Source organism: Prionailurus viverrinus, chromosome C1 (assembly GCF_022837055.1).
Source record: "Prionailurus viverrinus isolate Anna chromosome C1, UM_Priviv_1.0, whole genome shotgun sequence".
Taxonomy (NCBI): Eukaryota; Metazoa; Chordata; class Mammalia; order Carnivora; family Felidae; genus Prionailurus; species Prionailurus viverrinus.
Window position 1 is genome coordinate 99,625,426 of NC_062568.1, and position 12,212 is coordinate 99,637,637.

At 55.5% G+C, this 12,212-nt stretch overlaps 1 protein-coding gene across 1 annotated transcript in view; it reads left to right on the plus strand.

Annotated features, from left to right (window-relative positions):
* The first annotated feature begins 544 nt into the window (after nucleotides 1-544).
* The window catches only part of GLI2 (GLI family zinc finger 2), a 259,960-nt gene continuing 248,292 nt past the window's right edge, over nucleotides 545-12,212 (plus strand). The window contains exon 1 of the mRNA XM_047873107.1: nucleotides 545-965. The gene's annotated coding sequence lies outside the window, so the exon portion shown is untranslated. The remainder of the gene's footprint in view (nucleotides 966-12,212) is intronic.

The following is a 12,212-nucleotide window of genomic DNA, read 5'->3' on the forward strand; positions in this document are numbered from 1 at the left end:
TGCGCGCCCTGCCTGCTGGAAGAGGGTCCGCTCGGAGCCGGCCGCCCTCCCCCCTTTGCCTCCAGTCCCCGGCTTCCGCCCCGGCGCCCGGAGGAGCGGGCGCACTGGGAACTGCGACCCGGGCATCTCCCGGCGGAGGGGAAGAGGGAGGTGGGGAGGGCGGGTGATTTCAGAGATTGAAAACAGAGCAGTCCTTGCGCCTCAGCCCCGGAGCTCATCTGACTTGAGTTAGAGACCCCCCCCCCCCCCGCCCAACCCCGGCGCCTTAAAAAAAGAAAAAAAAAAGTGTTGGAAACTGGCGCGTTCTTTCGTTCCCTGCTCGAACTTTGTTCGTAGGTGTGCTTTCTCTCGAGGCTCGGTGCTGGGGAAGAGGATCCTCGGCCGCCCCTCCCCCCACCCCCAGGTTCCCCTGGCCCCGGGTCCCCCGGGTGCCCCCGGAGGCGGGGGCGCGCGGCGCGGGCGGGGGCGCGGCGCCCGGGTGTGCTGCAGCCGTGCGCGCGGGGGCGCTGCGCCGTCCGGGCGGCGCTGATGGATTGCAGGAGTGCCGGAGCTCGCCAGCCGAGGCAGCACGGCTCCGCGGACTTTTTTTCAAACTCCCATCAATGAGACTTCGAGGAGGAGCGGGAGGCGGCGGCGGCGGCGGCGGCGGACGCGCAGGAAGGCGAGGAGGCGCCGGGGGAGCCAGAGGAGCCGGAGGAGCTGAAGCAAGGAGCGTGGGCCGCGCGGCGCGCGGGAGCCTAGGGGAGCTCCCGGCTCGCCGGCGGTAGGGGCTGCTGGGCCCCCGCCCGCCTCTCGGTCCCCTCCCCTGCCTGGCCCGCCCCGCCCCGCCCCGGCCGGACTGAGCCCCGGTACACGGCAGCCCGCGGCGGGTCGCCGCGCCAGCCAAGTTGGGATGGGGGCCCGAAGCCACCGCCCGGCGCCCCAGAGGCCACCTGCGTGCTAGAGGCAAACTTTTGTCTCCCTCGGTAAAGTTGCATTGGCCTTCTTTTGCTTGCTTTTCGTTGCGAAGTGCCCCCTACGCCGTCCGAGCCCGGGGCGACTGGGATGCTGCGCCGTCTCCGAGGGTCCCTCGGCCGTGTATCCTCGCCACGGCACAGGGATCGGGGCACCGGGCTTGGGGGGCCGGGGGCTGGCGAGGCGGCGCCGTTTCGGGCTCTGGCCAAGCCGGGCGGGGACGAAAAGGGGGCGGGGGGTCCAGGGCAAGGAACTTGTGGCCGGTGGGCGATTTTGCATCCCCTTTCCTACCTGGGGGAAGAGCCCGTCCTCTCCCGGTGCACAGCCTGGCCGGCCCGCAACCCGTCTTCACCGCGTCTAAGACGCGGGCTGTTTGTGCGGGAGGTGGTGGGTAGCACCGGAGGCTGGGATGCTGCGAAGCTCCCGGAGGTGGACGGTGGGAGCGTGACTTAGGGGAGTGAGTGTGCGGTGTGTGGAGGGGCTGCGGCCAGCCACTTGGGAACTTCTGACTGCACTTCTCCGCGCTACCCGTCGCGGAGCCCTGCCTTTCTTTCTTCCTCGCTCCTTCCTCCCGGTCTTCGGGCCCTGTCGCCCCCCTCCCCCCTCGGTCAGGCTCTCCTCTCCGGCCTCCCTCCTTGCTTCTCTCCGCCAACTCCTCCTCCTCCCTGCCCTCCGCCCCTAGATCCGCTTGACTTCTCGAAGGGATCCGCACGTAATCCCTGGCCCGGTCCTCGGGTCCCCCCACCCCTCACTTTCATCCCCGCCCCCACTCATCGTCTTCCCCCCCCCACCCCCGAAGGGCCAATCTCTCAACAAGTATATTTGCTGAGGAATTTGAAAAATCCACTACTGCAACTTGATCTGTGTGTGATGGATGGGGAGAGGCGCGTAGAGAGTTGGGCGCCAATCCTATTAAGGGTTTAGAGAGGGGAGCGTTTTTCCCGGACGGGGGCGGAGGGTGGGTAGGGAGGGGAGGAGGAAGGGAGCGTGTGCGTGTGCGAGTGTGAGCGCGCCCGCCGCGTCGGGGAGCTGAAAGTCCACCCTACTCGGCGCCTTTTCAGCCCGGCAGTAATTGCTGTCATTTCCTAGGAAACCCGACTTTTACAGCGCGAGGAGCTCTGGATGGAGCCCGCGCGCTTCACCCTGGGTGACCGACTGCGGACGCGCTTGCGGGCCTCGCTCCCCTCCCCCCCCCCGCCCCCCCAAACCCCGCCTGGGTGCCTCCCTTAACTCCCCGCCCTTTTGTATAATTTTCATGTGGCTCTCTGGGTAGATCCCTGCTGGAAAAGCGCACCCTTCCCAAGTCCGGTGCCGGGCCCTGGGGGGTGGGTGGGGGGGTGTTTCCTGCGCCGCTCTGCCCTCCCACCCGGGCATCCCGCTGGGTGCACGGCCTCTGGCGCGGGCTTTGCAGCCCGGTGGCCGCGGCGGAGTCCTGAGCCCCCGCCCCGCCGCCCTCGCCGGGCGTGTGAAGGTTTAATCCCGACAGCTTCAGATAAAGGGAGCAGTTGTAAAACGCTCATATGCTGTTTGCAGACGAGGCTCTGGGGGATGTTGGAGAATTTGAAAGTAAACGTTTCCCTCGCAAGCGGCATAAAATAGTGTTTAAACAAATATTGTATTGGCATGCTCAGGGGGCCCAGTGCCAAAAAGTAAAGTAAATAAACTGTGAAATCCAAAATATACAGCGGTGGAAAGCGGAGGAGTGAGCAGGCTAGTCGCAAGTCCCCCTGATGAGATCTGTTCTGGCCACTTCACCTCCGGGCCCCCTCCCCGCCCATTTCCTTACCTTGGCTGGGAGTTTCCTTCCCTCCGCTTCCTAGTGTCTGAGGGCAGGCCTCCCTGGGCCTGGGAGCCACTTTCCAGTTGCACCCACCGGAGGGAATTCTTTGTGTGGCTACTTGGGCTGGTCTTCCCCAGGGGAGGGGAGGGCACCCTGGCCATGCTTGGCTGCTTTTAATTTTGACTTTCTTCATTTGGGCTTTTCCCAGCTTCTGGTCTGCCCTGGGGCTGTTCTAGAATGTGGACTCTAGAACTTGCAGATGTGTGCCCTGCAGGCTTCCCTCCCTCCCGTGGGCCTCTGGCCACACTTTTCCTCTCCTTCCTTCATCTTCCTTGCTTCCGTTTTCGTAGACTTGCCTGCTTCTCCCTCCCATGGCTGAGGGTTACTGGAAATTGTGGAAATGTTCTCTCCCCGATATAGATTCCATTCGAACCCAGACACAAGGAAAGTTGTCACTTGTCTAAGAGTTTCAAAGTTAGTTACTGTTTCGTATTACTGAAGTTTGGTTTTGTATTTTCCTTCTGCTCTGAGAAACCCGCCGACTTTGGGAGGTGATTTAGTGGTTCTAGGGGGATCTACCCTGATGCAGGAAGAGTCCCAGGTAGGTGAGGAGCCCACCTGCCCATGAGATCGCCCTCGGGTGAGCTGTCTGGCCCTTGCTCTGGCATCTGAGAGACCAGTGAGAGCAGTCTGTTTTCCAAGTCAGCGAGCGGGTGAGGCCGAGAGGGAGAACCACCGCCCCCCAAAGCCGGGCCAGGCTCCCGAGGAACAGGGTGGGACCGTTAGAGATGTTTTTATCTTCCGTGGGAATTGTTTCGAGGGGGAGTTTGCGGGGTCCAGACTCCTTCAGCAGAACCTCCCAAGCCTGTGGGGGGAACCTCTACAGCTCGCACTGACCCTGGCCGTGGCCTTGGAGGGAACTCTGGACTGGGCCCCACCTTGAAGTGTGTGTGGAATTAGGCGAGGCCCTTCTGGAGTGCCACTCCACTTTCTCGGGGGTGCTCCAGGCCTTGTGGGGAGAGCATCGGACAGAGGAGATCCTTTGAGTTGCCTGGACGGAAGAGGGGGCCACAGGGCTGCCGGTCAGAGGCTCACTGCCTGGCCGTGGGGGTCTTGGAGGCTGTGTACTGTAGCTGGCTTGTTTGCACTGCCGGCTGAAAAATACACAAATACTTCATGCTTTTTGTACTCCCACAAGTGCCCTGTACACAGTGCGGCCCATAGGGCTGGATTAGCAAGCCAGGAGATTCAGCAGGCAGGCAGACAAAATTGGATATTTGTCTAATAAACACCCTTCTCCCGTCAGGGCCTCCCTGGGCCATCCCGGGGCGGGGCGGGGGGGACTTCACCCCACAGATGCCAGCAATTCCCTTTAAATGAGACCAGGAGGTTGTCGTGTGCACTCTGAAAGCCTGTGTGACCCCTACACACCCTGCAGGCTTGTTAACGCTCAGAAAGGAGCCCTACATCCTTGTGAACACTACGGGTAGGGCTGCTTGCTTTTTCTTGGGGAAGTGTGTGTTCATCAGGGCTTGTGTTCATCTGAAGGACGCTCACTCATGACGCTGGTTTGAGAGAGGTAGAGCAAACCAGTCTTCCTTCTTCAGGCCCCGGTGTTGGGGGGTGGGGGTGGGGTTTCTACCTGTGCCAGAGCCCGGTCCTTGGTGCAGGAGCAATAGCCAGGCCAGGTGGACCCTGTCGCTGTGGAGGGCCACAGCTGTTCCCGCTGGGCCAGGGTCCTTTGAAAGGGAACCCTAGGGAAGCCGTCCCCCCCCCCCCCCACCACCACCCCTTTCTTCTTTTCAGTAAGTGTCAGAGGCAGGGACGAATGAAACACGTGAAGAATGCCAAAGAGAGAAACTATTCTCAGATTCCAGAAAATTCAGAGGCGGAATAGGTGACTACACGCACTACCAGAATATGCAGCAGTCTAAAGACCTCGGGGAGGAAAGCGACCCTGTAATTGTTTCCTGAGGCTTGTTTCAAAGACCCAAAGGGAAGGGGACACTGGTGTTTGGTAGTGTCCTTTGGTAAAGAGTAACAGCTTTGTGGTTTTTGAGTAAACACACAACACCAGACTCAATATTACTCATTTTCTCCAAAATTAATTTGGGTGTTTGCTGTGGAATATAAAAGATTTTTAAAAACAAATCATAGGTCATTGTTTTTAGATTCTGAGGGTGACAGAAGCACCTTTCACCTACAAAACGATGGTTAAAACCCTGAGAAAATGCACCAATGAGAACAGCATGCTTTCTTCGCTTTTAATGTCTTATTTTCCCCAATTTCTTCACCAACAAAAGCATCCTCAGTAATCCTGGTTGTGTTCTGATCCCGGTTTCTTAAAAAACATGCAAACGGGGGGAAATAAGTCATTGAAGGTGTGACCAAAGAGTACATATGAAACCATTTTTGAGATTTTCATTTAAATTGAATAAGTTAATGTGGTTTTGTGTGTTTGCATGTGTGTTGTTAAAAAAAAAAAAAAACAGGTTGCTGGGAAGTGTGTTTTAACTGTGAGTGCCCGGTTTCATGCATTAGCATAAGAAAAAAGTTTTAGTGCATTTACTATTGTCTTGAATGAAGAGTTTCAGCAAAGGGAAGGAAAGCCGCGAAAGGGTGATGGTCCATTGAGATTCTCCAGCAGCCCCCAGCTCGTCATCTGCTGCTGAAATCTGTGATCGGATATCACTTTTATCTCGCTTTTCCATTCTCTGGCCTTTTTCACACGTTCACTTTTGTCAGGGTTTATTGATTATGTTTTCTTCTCTGCAAATCTGTGGAAAATTTAATGAACCAAAAACAGCAGTGAAATAAAGGGGACTTTTTATTCATTAGCACGGGATTGATTTCCCCCCTTGGGCCGAGGGCCCCTGGCCTCCCGCGAGTGGGGGGTGGGGGGGGGGCGGGTAGGAGGGCGGACAGCGCTGCTGCAGCCTGAGGCGGGGCCTCCCCAGGCCTGTGGCCTCACAGATGACCGGCACTGGTGAGCCTGGGACTCCGGTCGCAACTGAGCGTTCAAAGCCCGCACAGGATGGCTCTTTCCGGTCAGCCCGAGTCTACCACGCCGTAGACCCCAGCCTCCCCTCCAGGATCCTGGCTCAGGGGGCTTTGGGCAAGGAGCGGGTAGAGATGGGTATTTGTACTCCCCAACCTTACAAACCAGTTGAGAGCCCGCCTAGGCCTTCCCGGGGACACAGTTAAGTATCTCTCTTCCTCCAGCCCGGCTGGGAAACCTGTAATTAAGCAAAGCCCCTGGTGTGATTACACTTTGCTGACTCCGCTGGGTTTGGAACCGCTTCTCTCTACGAAATAGGGTGAACTCTTGCTCTTTGCAGAGGCTTCCCGGGTAGCCTGTGGTACACTTCTATGGCACGTCTGTCTGTCTGTCTCTCCCTCCCCTCCTCTCCTTTCTCCCGTCCTCCCTCTCCTCTTTGTCTCCTTTCTGTCTTCCTCTCCCCCCCCCCCTCCTTTTTACTCCCTCCTCCGCCCCCTCTGTCTCTCCTTTAATGTCTCTCTTACCCCATTTCCTCTTTCACGGCTTTATTTTTCCCTCTCCTTTCTCCCTCTCCCAACTCTCTTTGTTTCTCTCTCCCTCTCTTTTCTCTCCTGTCTCCCTTCCCATCTTTTCCCTTCTCTCTCTGCTTTCCCCTCCCATCTCCCCCTCCCCCCCACCCCGTCCCCGCCCCTCCACTTGCCGCCCCGAGGCGGGCTGGCCCGGGAGGCGGCGTGCCCAGCCCGTGGGGACCGTGCCTGCGGCCGGGGGACGTTCGGTGCCCCGAGTGCCCGCGCGCCGGCCGCGCCGCCTTCCTCCCACCTGCCCGCCGGCCTGGTTTGCGGCGCCCGAACAATGGCCACATTGTCCAGCCGGCGCACCGGCCGCCTCCGGCGAGTGGCGGCAGGCCGGACCGTGCTCGTGGCGAGTCGGGAAGAAAGCCAGCGGGCCAGGTCCCACCGGGCCCGCGCCGCCACCGCCGCCTTTGTCGCCGGGCGAGCGCCCCGGAGCGCGCGGGCCCGCTGTCCCCGCACCTGGGAAGGGCGCCTTTTCCCAAAGCTGGGGCCCAGGCTGACTCTCCCTCCCGTTCCCGATGGACTCGCCCCCCCCCCCCATCCCCCTTCCTGGGGAAGGGAGCTCGAGGTCAGCTCAGTTTGCAGAGTAGGTTGAGAGCATTTCACCAGAGCCAGCAGACATGTTCCCAAACTTTTGGTGGCGTCAGAAACTTTTTCTGCAAGGCATCTGCGAGACTGACTACAGCCAGGGAGGCCTCCTGTTGCCCGGTCCCCACCCCAAAGGCTGGAAAAGAGTGGTGGTCTCTCGCATCGTCCGCACCCCTCCCCCACCCCCACCCCCATTCGTCTTGACCTGTAGGGATTCAAGACCTCTTAGCTCAGAAAAAGAAAGATCTTTGAATGCTGAGGATGTTAAAAGAGCATCGGTCCCCGGGTCCAAGCAGATGCTTAGCAATGCTTCTTTGTGCGGTGGACAATGCAATAAGTCAGCCCGACTTTTGAGCCACATTTATAAGGAACTGTAAGGGCCGCTCAAGTACACTTGTGCTAAGTTGAATTGATTGAAATTTAATGGCGGTTAGTGGCGATGAATGGTAATGATTTTCCAGCGTATCTTTGGCATACTTGACATTAATAACCGGAGACTGTGTGTGTATGCGCACCAAGCGCCTGCCACACACGTGAGGCGGTAGCATTATTCATTTTCTGAGATGCCAGTCCTTCGCCTCTTTCCTCTGCTCAGATCCTTTTCCTCCTCACCATAATTCAGTTGTTCAGATGATTTAAAAAAAAAAAAAAGGGGAAAAGATGGAAAGAGAAAAATCTTTCTCCGTTGAGCATGTACATCATGTCAACATAATTTTGAGCTCATGATTTTTTTCAATTCCTACATAAATCAGCTTCTAATATACAGAATGTGATGAATTTGTTTTAGCTGCCATCATGAATTAATGTTATGCAAATAGAAGCTTTGCAGGTGAAATGATTTACTAAATAATTTCAACTTCTAATATTTAAGCTCATTCATTATGTTGGGAGTTAAGAACAAACAAAAAAAAACCAAGTCCATATTTTTAAACCTGAGATGGGGAGATTAGTATTTGAGTATTTGCAGTATAGGCAGACCTTGATGGCCGGAAAATAGCTCTTAATTTGTTGAGTCTTTCTTTGAGAGTCTACAGTTCACCAAGCAGGTGCTTAAAAAGAAGGGGATGGAAGTCTTACCAAGTTTCAGCTGAGGGAGGACACGAATGCGTTTAAATAATTCCAATGTGACTATCAAGGTAACATACCCCTGGGGATTGAACTAGTTTTGCTTTGGGACCGAAGAGCTTCCGTTTTGAACTGCTCTTGAAGGAAGAATATGACTGAGCCCGGTGGAGAGGGGTGAGGGCCTTTGATGTCCCCTGCCCCGTCTTTGTCATTTGCTAGTTAAGACTGTTTTTTAAAAAAATTTATTGGGGTGCCTGGGTGGCTCAGTCGGTTAAGCGTCCGACTTCAGCTCAGGTCACGATCTCACGGTCCATGAGTTCGAGCCCCGCGTCGGGCTCTGGGCTGATGGCTCAGAGCCTGGAGCCTGTTTCCGATTCTGTGTCTCCCTCTCTCTCTGCCCCTCCCCTGTTCATGCTCTGTCTCTCTCTGTCTCAAAAATAAACGTTAAAAAAAAATTAACAAAAAATTAAAAAATTTATTATTGAAATCTACATGAACATACAATGTTATACTGGTTTCAGGTGCACACAGTACAGTGATCCGACAATTCTGTACTGGTTAAGACCATCGTAAGACCGAGTCGTTGACACCTGCCTACAAAGGTGGCAGCCGTATAGAAAGTTGGACAGAGGAAGAGAACTGCTGATGGCACCCCCTTCCCCCCATAACCGCTAGGAACCCTTTCTTATATACCTCGTCTTTCAGTCTGTTTTCCTCTGGAAAGAATTGAGGAAGGGAGTTAGCGTGATGGATGAGCGCATATGAAGACAAATAGCTGGAACCCTTGAGGTTACCCTCGGGGAGAGGGAGACCAGTCATTCAAGAGCTGGCTGACCCTGTGCGGGTTGCTTTTTGCCTCTCTGTGTGGAAGGCAGGCCTTGGCAAAGGTGAGCTCAGATCCTTTGGCTTCAGAACTTTGGGAGCTGCCGCACCTCGTCTCTCGCCACCCACCCCTAAGAATCAGAGAGCAGGCAGGGTGGGAGGACCCGAGTTTGGAGAAAGCATGGGGTCTCCCGCCACTGCTCGGGCTTCCGGGGAGCAGGTTATGTAATGCTGCTCAAGGAATACGCCCCGCCTTCCCACCAGTCACTCTCCCTAGCCCACTGTAGTGCTCGGGCACCTCTGGGATGTGGTCATGTCATGACCATGGATGGGGGTGGACTTGGGACATTGGTGGGTGTTGGGGGCAGGGGCAGCACAGGGCCTGTGGTGGCCTTTTCAGGTTTTCTTGAAGGCTATGGACAAGTTGAAGGAAGGCTGACACATAAATATGTCTCGGATCTCTGGAGATAAGAGTATACTTTTGACTTTACTTCTCCAAAAATTGAGGTCATTGTGGTCCGATGACAGGTTGAAGGCACATCACTCAGACATTTCCGCAGACAGCTGTGGGTTGTACTGTGGTGATGCATTATGTGTCCGGGCTGTGACAGCGTATTTAGGGCCGGCCCTCACTGTCTGCTGAGATCAAGGTGAGGGGACGTCTGTGATGTCCCCGGACTGAGTGTGTGCATGTGTTATCTTGCTTGTGTAGGGAAAGGCGAAATCAGACTCCAGGGTTGCACAGCCAGGAATTTTCCAGTTTGAATGTAATTCAGATGTTTTCATCCATAGAAAGTGCATATAATATAGTCCGTTTACTCACATACATGATATAGTGTGTTAAGTTACTCTTCCTGTTACGTGTGAATGTGGGGTGTGTGATGTGTATATGTATTTATTCTGAAATACATATATGTCAGTAAGTCTCTTAACTATCAGATCCCTATAAGAATTAGATCTTTTTTTCTTCTTCTAAGATGCACTTAGCACAAAAAAGAGAAATAGCGTAAGAGAACGATGTCAGAACAGGAGATGAGTTATAGAGGCAAATCTGAAAATAAGGCCTCAGGCATCTCGAAGTGGAGTTCTTGGGACTCCTGAATCAAGTTCAGGTGGGCAGTTTGTTAAATATGCAGATTTTCAGGCCCCAGGAAGTACATACTGAATGAGACAGAATTTCTGTGGAGTGGAGTTCTGAGATCTGCATTTTATCAAGGATCTTTAGGGTGGGGTGATGCAGATTAGTGTTTTCTTCCTGTGATGTTCCCCAGTTCCTTTGTGACTTTTGCAATAAGAAAGGGGTAAGCATTCGCATCTGTAAGGCTTGATGGACAACCCAGGATGGGTCCCAGCAGATGGTAAGACTTAGCTGCCTGGCCCAGCTATTGCTGGACTGGAGGTTGGGGCAAGCTGGCCAAGAATTGAGCTGTTCTGAGAAGTGGACTTTAGGGCAGAGGCTCTCTTTCATGGGACTGTGAAAGGTTTTTTCACTGTGAAAGGCAGCTTTCAGGCCCCACGAGAAACCAGAGTGTAGTGAGCTTATCAAGTGTGTAGTTAGGGCCTGAGGGTCCCTAGGATGGCTCCTGTTTTTTTTTGTTTTTGTTTTTTATCCTGTGTAGGTAACCTCGTGTGCATCATGACAGCTGTCTCAGTGCTCATGACTGAAGTGGCCAGAAGTTGGACCCGCTTTGGGGCCAGTTCAGTTTCACGGCTTGAGCAGGCATTTTGCAATTTCCATTCACACTGAGGTTTGGCTGAAGGGCCTACCTTGTGGCTGTTCTTATGGTTTCCGAAGAAGGGGAGGAAAGAGATAGCCTGGCAGGAGTGTGGGTGCAGAGAGGAGCCAGTGTCAGCTGCCCTGCCCACGCTGTGACGGCCTGAGGCCTGGGAGCCAGTGGAAGGGGCCTGCCCCGAGGGGAGGATGGGCCGGGGAATGGTCCTCCACCCGTGAGGTCAGCCTGCGGCCCTAGTGCGCAACACTGCCTGGCATCCCCCCCCCCCCCCCCCCCCCCACAGCGTCCCCTGCCCGTACCCTGGCCCTGGCGTCAGCCTATTTCAAGAACGTCCTGTCTCACTGTGCCTTGAGTCTTCTTCAGAGTAAGAAGGCAAAACGAGCCTGGAAGGAGTCTGAGTGTGGGCCAGCTGAACATCAGGACAGGCGCGGTGTCTCTCTGGCCCTTGCTTCTCAACTCAGAGTGGGAGTCCTGACCTGCCTTGCTGGTGTGTGTTAGTAGTAAATGAGGCTCTGAGTGGGAGCCCAGCATGGCCCTCGCTCAAGGTCAAGGTCCCAAGAATGTTGCCCTTTCCTGTCACTAAATCCCTGCTGGCCTGGGACACTTGGGCTCTTACATACATGCCTCTGACTCTGACAGCCTGCACCAGCTTTCAGGGGTTTTGTGATTTGTAGTGTCCTGCGGTGTAGACCGTGTTAGCTTTATGTTGATACTTCAAGTGCACCTGGGCAAAGGACTTCGAGAGAACAGGAAACCAGAAAACTTGCACACGTGTCAACTTGGGACTTGTGGACTCCTGCTCGTCTGTTTGTGCACTTGGTTTGGATGGAGGCCGTTTGGAGGCATTCGGCGGGTCTGAAGGTGCGGTATTATTTTCTGTCCACATTTGCTCAGCTCCTCTGCTTGGTCTACACTCCTGGGGGCAGACTGTGAGGCAGAGCGAGGGCACACCGCTTCATGGCTCCCCTGGCCCTGGGAGCCCTGTGGGAAGTGGGGCGTGGGCTGCTGGTGTCCCCATCTCCTCCGGGTCTCTGTGGCGTGACACCCGGGTGCCGAATCCTTCTCCAGATCCAGCCCTCAGGCCCAGGCCCCTCGGGCCCCCGGCGCTCTCTGGCCAGCTGCTTTACCAGGAAAGGCTGCGACCCCACCCTCTAGTGTGGTGCTTCTTCATTGCCATCCTCTTCCATCTTCAAGGAGCCCACCTTGGATGGGTAGTCGGTGGCAGGCAGAAAAGCCAGAGGCAGCACAAGGCTGATGGCTTGGAAGCCTTGGTTTGCCGAGCTCGAGGGTCCTGACAGCCTCCCCACCCTGTACCCCTACTGCCCACCTGTGGTATGAGTCCTGTTCCTGCTTTCGCTGATTTCAGCTGTGAGAGCCAAGCTTCTAGACCAGTGTCCAGTCATAGGCATCTACTAGCCAAGCCTCACGGAGCTGGCTGCCTGAGTGAGCACCCAAGCGGCCCAGCCAATAGTCCAGACAGGCAGACAGACAGACAGAGCAGCGCACAGGACAGGCCTGGGTCTCACCCACTGCCCAGCCCAGCCCAGCCTGCCCTGTGGGGACCTCAGGTTTCCCCAGTGGCCTAGGCCCTGTGGGTCCCTTTTCTGTTTCTGTTTCCTTGAGTTTCCCTTTATTTAGGTTTAAAATCCTTTTTGTATGGCTAGGGGCTCTGTATTCAAGGCGTGGGCTTTGATTCAGCA